Source organism: Coenobita brevimanus, chromosome 93, assembly GCF_032717465.1.
Source record: "Coenobita brevimanus isolate Jiangsu-jjx chromosome 93, ASM3271746v2, whole genome shotgun sequence".
NCBI lineage: Eukaryota > Metazoa > Arthropoda > Malacostraca > Decapoda > Coenobitidae > Coenobita > Coenobita brevimanus.
The window spans coordinates 39,284,953-39,294,184 of record NC_137046.1 but is presented as its reverse complement, the minus strand read 5'-3'; the positions used below and the strand labels follow the sequence as shown (position 1 = coordinate 39,294,184).

The 9,232-nt window shown below is 43.0% G+C and overlaps 2 non-coding genes across 2 annotated transcripts; both read left to right on the top strand.

Moving 5' to 3' along the window:
* Positions 1-73, top strand: TRNAK-CUU (transfer RNA lysine (anticodon CUU)). The gene has a single exon. It is a non-coding gene; the product is annotated as a tRNA-Lys (tRNA).
* Positions 74-6,945: 6,872 nt separating this feature from the next.
* On the top strand, positions 6,946-7,018 carry TRNAK-CUU (transfer RNA lysine (anticodon CUU)). The gene has a single exon. It is a non-coding gene; the product is annotated as a tRNA-Lys (tRNA).
* The last annotated feature ends 2,214 nt before the right edge of the window (positions 7,019-9,232 follow it).

Sequence of the window (9,232 nt, the reverse complement as noted above, 5' to 3'; positions counted from 1 at the left end):
GCCCGGCTAGCTCAGTCGGTAGAGCACGAGACTCTTAATCTCGGGGTCGTGGGTTCGAGCCCCACGTTGGGCGGTGAAAGATTTTGAGGTAGGAGGTGGACGAATGGGGACAGAGAACAGAATAAGCGTTTGAATTTCCTTTAGACTCTACTGATCTACCAAGCCCTACCCTACCGCACTTAATCCAACTCTACCAAAACCTACCCTACTCCACCTCATCCAGTCCTACTAAAACCTAATCTCTCCCATTCCATCATTCCTACTAAAACTTACCCTAACCTACCTTATCAAACCCTGTCAAAACTGTCTCATTTCACCTCACACAACACCAACATCATCGAAGCCAACCCTAATCAATCTGACTCCCCCCGCCCCCCTACTTTCAGCATAACCTACCCTACCCTCGTCCTTTTCCCACCAAAATCTACTAAATCCTACATTATCCCATTTCGTTCATCCCTACCAAAATCTACCCTACACCGCATGACCAAATCCTACCCAAACCTGCTGTATCTCAACATGACCCACCCGCACTACCCCAGGTCGCCCACCTCGGCAGCTCCACCATATGACGGGCGAGCAAGCAGCGGCCATTGAGACCCCTGATGTCGGGTGACGTGAGAATAATTTGTACCATATATCGTGGTTCTATCTTAATATAGGAGCCACCACCGGGGAAGAGATTAGAGCCGGTCAGACGGGGCCGAGATGTGGGGCCAGGTTCATATGCATTTTTTAACTTGAGTTGTGTGTAAGAGTTTCCGGTTATATGGTAAAGTTTTTTTTGTCCTAATCAGCAAGACTTCACAAGAAAACTAGGATGAATAATAACATGAAAACGCTACAGAATAAATCGATACATGATAGTTGCTAATGTCTATGAAAACTACGTCATTATAAAAGACGGCTCAGATCCTTTATGAATACCTGCCCTGAACCTGTTGAGGGGTAGATGGGTGTTGGGGTGGGGGTGGGGGCGGGGGCGGAATGGTTCAAGGTGCTGTGGAAAGGTTCAGTACAAGCGTTATTAAGACACGTGTCATCAGTATGTCTACCTGCCATGCTTCACTTTTGTTGATGTAATCGTTATTTTAGTTTTGCTACCTCCAAATAATTTTATGCAACTTAGTGAAGGACATCAGGTTCCTCCATTGTTAACAAAATCGTCTAAAGGCAGCAAGAAATAACTAATGAAATACGCTACCAGGTTCAGGGGGATAATGCTCTTAACACATAACTCTTTCAGCGAAACAAAATGGTCCAGTCCACGAGCGGGTTAATGGTTCCATTATTAACACTGAAGGATTCTATACTCAGACATAATGAAAGCCTGTTCTACAGTTTTCTCGCTATACCCACGTGATTTTACGTAGTTTAAGTTTGTCTGCCTTTTCATGGCGAGGTTCCTTCCACTTATAACTCATGCTCATAAGCTCAGTACCATTTCTAACAACTGGAAGAATGAGATGTAAAAAGACATCACTATCAAGCAGATAAAATAGCTGCGGACGATACCACTTCTATTTTATTTTTCCTACCTTCCGACGATTTTGTTTTACTTTTTGCTAAACTTCCGGTAGTGAAGAGGTTAGAAGCAGCTTCCGCTAGTAAATGGGCTCGGTGATGTTCAAGGTACTGTGGTGTTAGTAGCAGCGGTGATCAGTGATGTAAATAACGTTAACAGGCCATTCCTGAATTAGCTACCTAACCTACTGCATATCGCGGCGTCAAACTGTGACAGCCTTCGAAATAGCCCATTATTTTCCTGCCTGATCTAATCGATCAGTGATCGGTTTTTAAACTGTCTTGTCGAGTAATGTCAAGCCTAGTCAGGTGAAATCAGGACCATTCAGGTTTTCGTATCGCGGCGTAGAAATGTAAAAGCCTTTGAAATAGTCCATTATTTTCCCGCCTAATCTAATCGATCAGTGGTCTGTTTTAAAACTGTCTTTTGTAATGGGCTTTATGTGGAGTTAACTCAAGCCTAGTCAGATGAATTCATGACCATTCAGGTTTAGTTATATCAGTACAAATTGGATTAAGTTTACTTAAATAGCCCATGAACTCCAGCGTTATATCCAGATATATTTTAAAAAAATGAAAATTAGCACAAACATGAAGCTGTGCATGGTGAACCGTATAGGCGAACTCCCACACGGACGTAAGTCGGTACTAGAAAAATATCCCTTATATTGGAATTGAAAATATAATTACTTATAAAATATTATAAGTGGTTTTATGAAAAAGTAAAGAATAAAACTTGTTTTAACTATTAATAGTAACCAGGCGTATTTGAAATAATGTAATATCAGTAAATTCTGAGACATGAACATATTTGTTGTTCGTTGTGGGTGGAATTGGTGGTGGGGGAGGAAGTAAATGCGGAGTGGGCAGAGATTACTGGACGAGATGGACAGGGCTGGTGGTGCATTGTTGCGTCGATCAGGTGGGGAAGAAGGGTAAGGTTGGGTAAGCAGTGGGTAGAGATTAAACGCTTGCCGCTTTGGGACCCAAGTAATAATAATGTTGGAATATGCCATGTAATGGTTGTAGTAGTAGCAGTGAAGAGAACGGTGTGAATGAGTGTAGAGGAGCTGGTAGTGTTTACTCTTTCAACCCTGAAATGTCATGTATTCTTGTAGCTACCGAATAATTTTATTCAGATTGGGAAAAGTGAAAATGTTAAAAATAGATCTCTTTTATAAAAAGTTTTACCTTAATAACATCCTCTGAAGATAGGAAGAAAATAACGAAAAAAAACATGGTCAGAGTGAAGGGGCCACGGGAAGTTGTCTAAACGGTAGTGGATGTAATGATGGTAACTTTGTTTCTTGTAGCAATGGTGATGCTTACTGGTGATAGTATAGTGGAAATGAACCTCCTTCTCTGACCTGTAGTTGATCCCATCTGATCCACTTTGATCTCGAGGGTGAGGGTGCCAACAGAGGCTGATTAGGTGGGTGTCGATGCCAGTGGGGGATGGAGAAGGGGAAGAAAAGTGAGAAGATGAGTAGGAGGTGACAGAAAACCAATGACAGACAAGAATGAGCACTCACTGAGTAGAACGCTCGGGCCTATCAACTGGTCTAAGGACCTAATATTTGATTTTCCCCTGTGATTTTGACAGACAGAAAACTCTTAAAATCCAATTACTTAATTCTTATCTAACCATTAACCCTTCCACTAACTTTGGTTCAAATGAGATCAGAAATGTCTGAGTCGACTTTTCTCAGTGACCTTGAATTTTAACTTCTCCCTTGATTGATTGCTTTCAAAACCGAATCTATTTATCCTTGTTTTAACATGTACCTTTTAACGAAGTTTAGTCTACAGGTAAAAACTGCTTAAGATGACTATGTCATGTGACCTTGAGCAATGGGTTATTCTAAAAAAAAAAAAAATAATAGGTCAACCTCTTGAGTGATCCTTAACTCATCTACCAACTATGTTCCACAACAGATGAAAACTGTCAAAGTTATTTTTTCACACACAGATACACACGGGTCAAAATTTGATCTTGCCCAGTGACTTTGACCTTTGTCCAATTGTTCTCCTTACTGAAAATCTTTGTTGCCTTAACCTCGATCCTTCCACATGGTTTGGACAGATCGATAAGTGTTAAAGCTGCCCCTGCCCTGTAGCCTCAACCTTTGACCTATAGTTCTAAAAAATAATCTATTATTCCTTGGCTGACCTTCAGTTCTTCCACCAAGTTTGGTAAAAAATCGAGGGAGCTATTTTGCTAACAGTCACACACACAGGTCTACTCTGACCTTGCCCTGAGACAATGACCTTTGAATTTTCTCAAAACCGTATCACATTATTCTTGCCTTACCAACAACCTCTCCCCCTAAGTTTGGCTTAAATTAGATAAAAACTGATTATTTTTGCTAAGTCAAGGTTTGACCTGGCCCTGTGACTTTGATCTTTGACCTATTGTTTTTAAAAACCATAGGTTTCCTAATGGGCAATTTTTCAACCTTCAACCAAATTTGTTAAATCCGATAAATACTACTTGAGTTATTTTAACACACACACACACACACACAGACACACACACACACACACACACACACACACACACACACACAAAACCTTCTTGATCAAATACATTACTTCTACCTCCGAAGCTCACATCAACGGCAAAAGAGAGAGAGAGAGAGAGAGAGAGAGAGAGACAGACAGACAGACAGACAGACAGACAGACAGACAGACGGACAGACAGACAGAGACAGAGATTATGGCAGATAGATAGAGTGGATATGAAATATTCCGAAGGTGAGAAAGAAAAAATAAAACATGAGAAGCATATGGAGAAGAGAGCAAGTAAGGACAAGAATGAGTGAGGAAGGAAAGCAGTCTAGAAAATGAGACGGGTAAATGGAAAGAGCAAGCAGAAGGTGAGAAGGGATGTGTGTGTGTGTGTGTGTGTGTGTGTGTGTGTGTGTGTGTGTGTGTGTGTGTGTGTGTGTGTGTGTGTGTGTGTGTGTAATTTATTTTTGCTTTGTGTATGAACGCATCTTGTGCATGCATGCATATCGTTCACTGTTGGGCTGGACTAATAAGTAGCCTATGTAAGCTGTGTTGTGTGATAAGGTGCAGATGTGTGTGTGTGTGTGTGTGTGTGTGTGTGTGTGTGTGTGTGTGTGTGTGTGTGTGTGTGTGTGTGTGTAAATGCAATTTATTTGTGTCAGTGCAATTCATTTTTTGATTTGTGTATGAACGTATGTTGTGCATGTAAGCATCTCATTCACTGTTGGGCTGGACTAGTAAGTATGTTGTGTTGTGTGATTAGGTCCAGTTGTGTGTGTGTGTGTGTGTGTGTGTGTGTGTGTGTGTGTGTGTGTGTGTGTGTGTGTGTGTGTGTGTGTGTGTGTGTGTGTGTGTGTGTGTGTGTGTGTGTGTGTGTGTGTGTGTGTGTGTGTGTGTGTGTGTAAATGCAATTTATTTGTGTCAGTGCAATTCATTTTTTGATTTGTGTATGAACGTATGTTGTGCATGTAAGCATCTCATTCACTGTTGGGCTGGACTAGTAAGTATGTTGTGTTGTGTGATTAGGTCCAGTTGTGTGTGTGTGTGTGTGTGTGTGTGTGTGTGTGTGTGTGTGTGTGTGTGTGTGTGTGTGTGTGTGTGTGTGTGTGTGTGTGTGTGTGTGTGTGTGTGTGTGTGTGTGTGTGTGTGTGTGTGTAATTGAATGCACATGATTCGTAGTGAGGTCAGCCAGTACTGTTGGTCCCTTGGGTTGTTAAACAGGCAGGTGTTGAGTCTACTGGTGATGTTTTGGCTGGGGCTGAGGTTGCGCCATGGCTAAAGGTGTGACTGTCGGTGTGGTTACAGTGGCGGTTTAGGTGTGGCTGTGGGTGGGATTACAGTGTAGGGGTAGGTGTGGCTGTGGGTGTGGTAACAGTGTAGTTGTGGTTGTGGTTGTGGGTACTGTTACAGTGTTGATGCAGTTGTGGCTGTGGGTGTGATTATGGGTGTGGTTACAGATGAAGGTGTGGCTGGATGTGGTTACAGTGTGCCTGTGGGTGTGATTATTACAGTGTGGGTGTAGGTGTGGCTGAAGGTATGGTTGCAGTGAGTCAATAGGTGTGACGGTGGGTTTAGTTATAGCGTAATTGTAGGTGTGGCTGTTGGTGTGGTAAAAGTGAAGGTGTAGGTGTGACTGTGGGTGTGGTAAAAGTGAGGGTGCAGGTGTGGCTGGAGTGTGGCTCTGGAGGTGGATATAATGTGAGTGTAGGTGTGGCTGTGGGTGTGGTTAAAGTGCAGATGTAGGTGTTGCTGTGGGTGTGGTTACAGTGTGAGTGTAGGTGTGGCTAGAGTGTGGCTCTAGAGGTGGACTTAATGTGGGTGGAGGTGTGGCTGTAGGTGTGGTAAAAGTGCGGGTGTTGGTGTGGTAAAAGTGAGGGTGTAGGTGTGGCTGGAGTGTGGCTCTGGAGGTGGATATAATGTGGGTGTAGGTGTGGCTGTGGGTGTGGTAAAATTTAGGGTGTCGGTGTGACTGTGGTAGTGGTTACAATGTGACTGTACATGTGGCTAGAGTGTGGCTGTGGAAGTAGATATAATGTGGGTATAGGTGTGGCTGTGGGTGTGGTTAAAGTGTGGATACAGGTGTGACTGTGGATGTGGTTACAGTGTGGGTGTTGGTGTGGCTATCTGTGTGCCTGTGGATGTGGCTGTGGATGTGGTTTCAGTGTGAGTGTGGTTAGTGTGGGTGCGGGTAGTGTGGGTGTGGGTAGTGTGGGTTTGGTAGGTGTGGGTGTGGTTAGTGTGGGTGTGGTAGGTGTGGGTGTGATAATGTGGGTGTGATTAGTGTGAGTGTGGTTAGTGTGGGTGTCGGTGTGGGTGTGGTTGCAACTTGGCTGTAGGTGTTACTGTTGGTGTGATTCTAATTTTGTGACTATCTTCAGTATCCCTGCTTGTCGTAAGAGGCGACTAAAGGAGCCATTTAGTCTCCAGTCTTTCTTTCCTTACTGTCTTCCTCTTCTATATAGGACCTACCTCTCTTCCGGCCTTTACTTCCCTCTACTCCAACAATGCCATATAGTCATGTGGTGCTAACTCTTCATTAGTCCTTCCTTCACCTAGACAAAACTTACCCTACCTTATCCCATCCAACCCTACCACAGCCTATCTAAGTTCGCATTATCAGAACTTTGTCTATCCATCTCCAACCACAGCCTTCCTAACTTCAGCATAGCCCACTCAACTCCAGCTCCTTACCCTACCAAAATCTACCCTATCACACATCACCCAACCCCACTAAAATCTACCCTATCTTACCTCATCCAACCCCACCAAAATCTACCCTATCCTTCGCCATCCAACACAACCAAAATGTACTTTATTCCACCTCATCCACCTGTAACAAAATCTACCTTATCCCATCTCTCTCAAGCCTAGCAAACTCTAACATTACTTACTGTGCTGAACTTGAGCAACCAAGCCCGGCTAGCTCAGTCGGTAGAGCACGAGACTCTTAATCTCGGGGTCGTGGGTTCGAGCCCCACGTTGGGCGGTGAAAGATTTTGAGATAGGAGGTGGACGAATGGGGACAGAGAACAGACTAAGGATTTGAATTTCCTTTAGACTCTACTGATCTACCAAGCCCAACCCTACCCCATCTAATCCAGCTCTACCAAAACCTACCCTACCCCACCTCATCCAGTCCTACCAAAACCTAACCTATCCCTCTCCATCATTTCTACCAAAACTTACCCTAACTCACCTAATCAAACACTGCCCAAACCAAGGTCGAAAGACCTGCCTCATTTCACCTCATACGACTCCAATAACACTATCAAAGCCAACCCCATCCAGTCTTACTCCCCCCCTTCCCCCTACTTTCAGCATAACCTACCCTACCCTCACCCTTTTCCTACCCAAATCTACCAAATCTTACATCATCCTATTTCGTTCATCCCTACCAAAATCTACCCTACACCGCATGACCAAATCCTACCCAAACCTGCTGTATCTCAACATGACCCACCCGCACTACCCCAGGTCACCCACCTCGGCAGCTCCACCATATGACGGGCGAGCAAGCAGCGGCCATTGAGACCCCTGATGTCGGGTGACGTGAGAATAAAATGTACCATATATCGTGGTTCTATCTTAATATAGAAGCCACCACCGGGGAAGAGATTAGAGCCGGTCAGACGGGGCCGAGATGTGGGGCCAGGTTCATATGCATTTTTTATCTTAAGTTGTGTGTAAGAGTTTCCGGTTATATGGTAAAGTTTTTTTTCGTCCTAATCAGCAGGACTTCACAAGAAAACTAGGATGAATAATAACATGAAAACGCTATAGAATAAATCGATGCATGATAGTTGCTAATGGTAATGGCTATGAAAACTAGTTCATCATAAGAGACGGCTCAGATCCTTTATAAATACCTGCCCTGAACCTGCTGAGGGGTAGATAAGTGTTGGGGTGGGGGTGGGGGCGGGTGTGGGAAGGTTCAAGGTGCTCTGGAAAGGTTCAGTACAAGCGTTACTAAGGCACGTGTCATCAGTATGTCTTCCTGCCCTGCTTCACTTTTGTTGACGTAATCCCTATCCTGGTCTTAAAAACCTTCAACTAATATTATGCATCTTAGTGAAGATCCCCCAAAGTTAGCAAAATCGTCGGAGTCAGCTAGACATAACTAATAAAATATGCCATCAGATTCAAGGGGATAATGTTCTCAACACATAACTTTGAGGAGAAGATAATGGTCCAGTCCACCAACGGGATAATGGTTCCATTATTAACACTGAAAGATTCTATACTCAGACTTTAAGTGATGCAAGACTGTTCTACATTTTTCTCAATATAATCACTTGATATTACGTACTTTAAGTTTGTGTGTGTGTGTGTGTGTGTGTGTGTGTGTGTGTGTGTGTGTGTGTGTGTGTGTGTGTGTGTGTGTGTGTGTGTGTGTGTGTGTGTGTGTGTGTGTGTGTGTTTTCGTGGAGAAGTTCCTTCCACTTATAACTCATTCTCATAAGCTCACTACCATTTCAAAAACTGGAAGAATGAGATGTAAAAAGACATCACTATCAACCAGATAGAATATCTGCGGACGATACCTCCTTTTCTGTTTTATTTTTTCTACTTTCTGACGATTTTGCTTTACTTTTTGCTAAACTTCCGGTAGTGAAGGGGTTAGAAGCAGCTTCCACTAGTAAATGGGCTCGGTGATGTTCAAGGTACTGTGGTGTTAGTAGCAGCGCTGATCAGTGATGTAAATAACGTTAACAGGCCATTCCTGAATTAGCTACCTAACCTATATCGCGGCGTCAAACTGTGACAGCCTTCGAAATAGCCCATTATTTTCCTGCCTGATCTAATCGATCAGTGATCAGTTTTTAAACTGTCTTGTCGAGTAATGTCAAGCCTAGTCAGGTGAATTCAGGACCATTCAGGTTTTCGTATCAGTGCAAATTGAAATAAGCTTACTTAAATAGCCCATGAACTCCAGCGTTTTATCCAGATATATTATTAAAAACAATAGCACAAACATAAAGCTCTGTATGGTGAACCATATATGAAAACTTCCACACGGACATAAGTCGGTACCTAGAAAAATATCCCTTATATCGGAATTGAAAATATAATTACTTATAAAGTATTATAAGTGGTTTCATGAAAAAGTAAAGAATAAAACTTGTTTTAACTATTAATAGTAACCAGGCGTGTTTAAAATATTTTAATATCAGTAAAATCCGAGACATGAACATATGTGTTT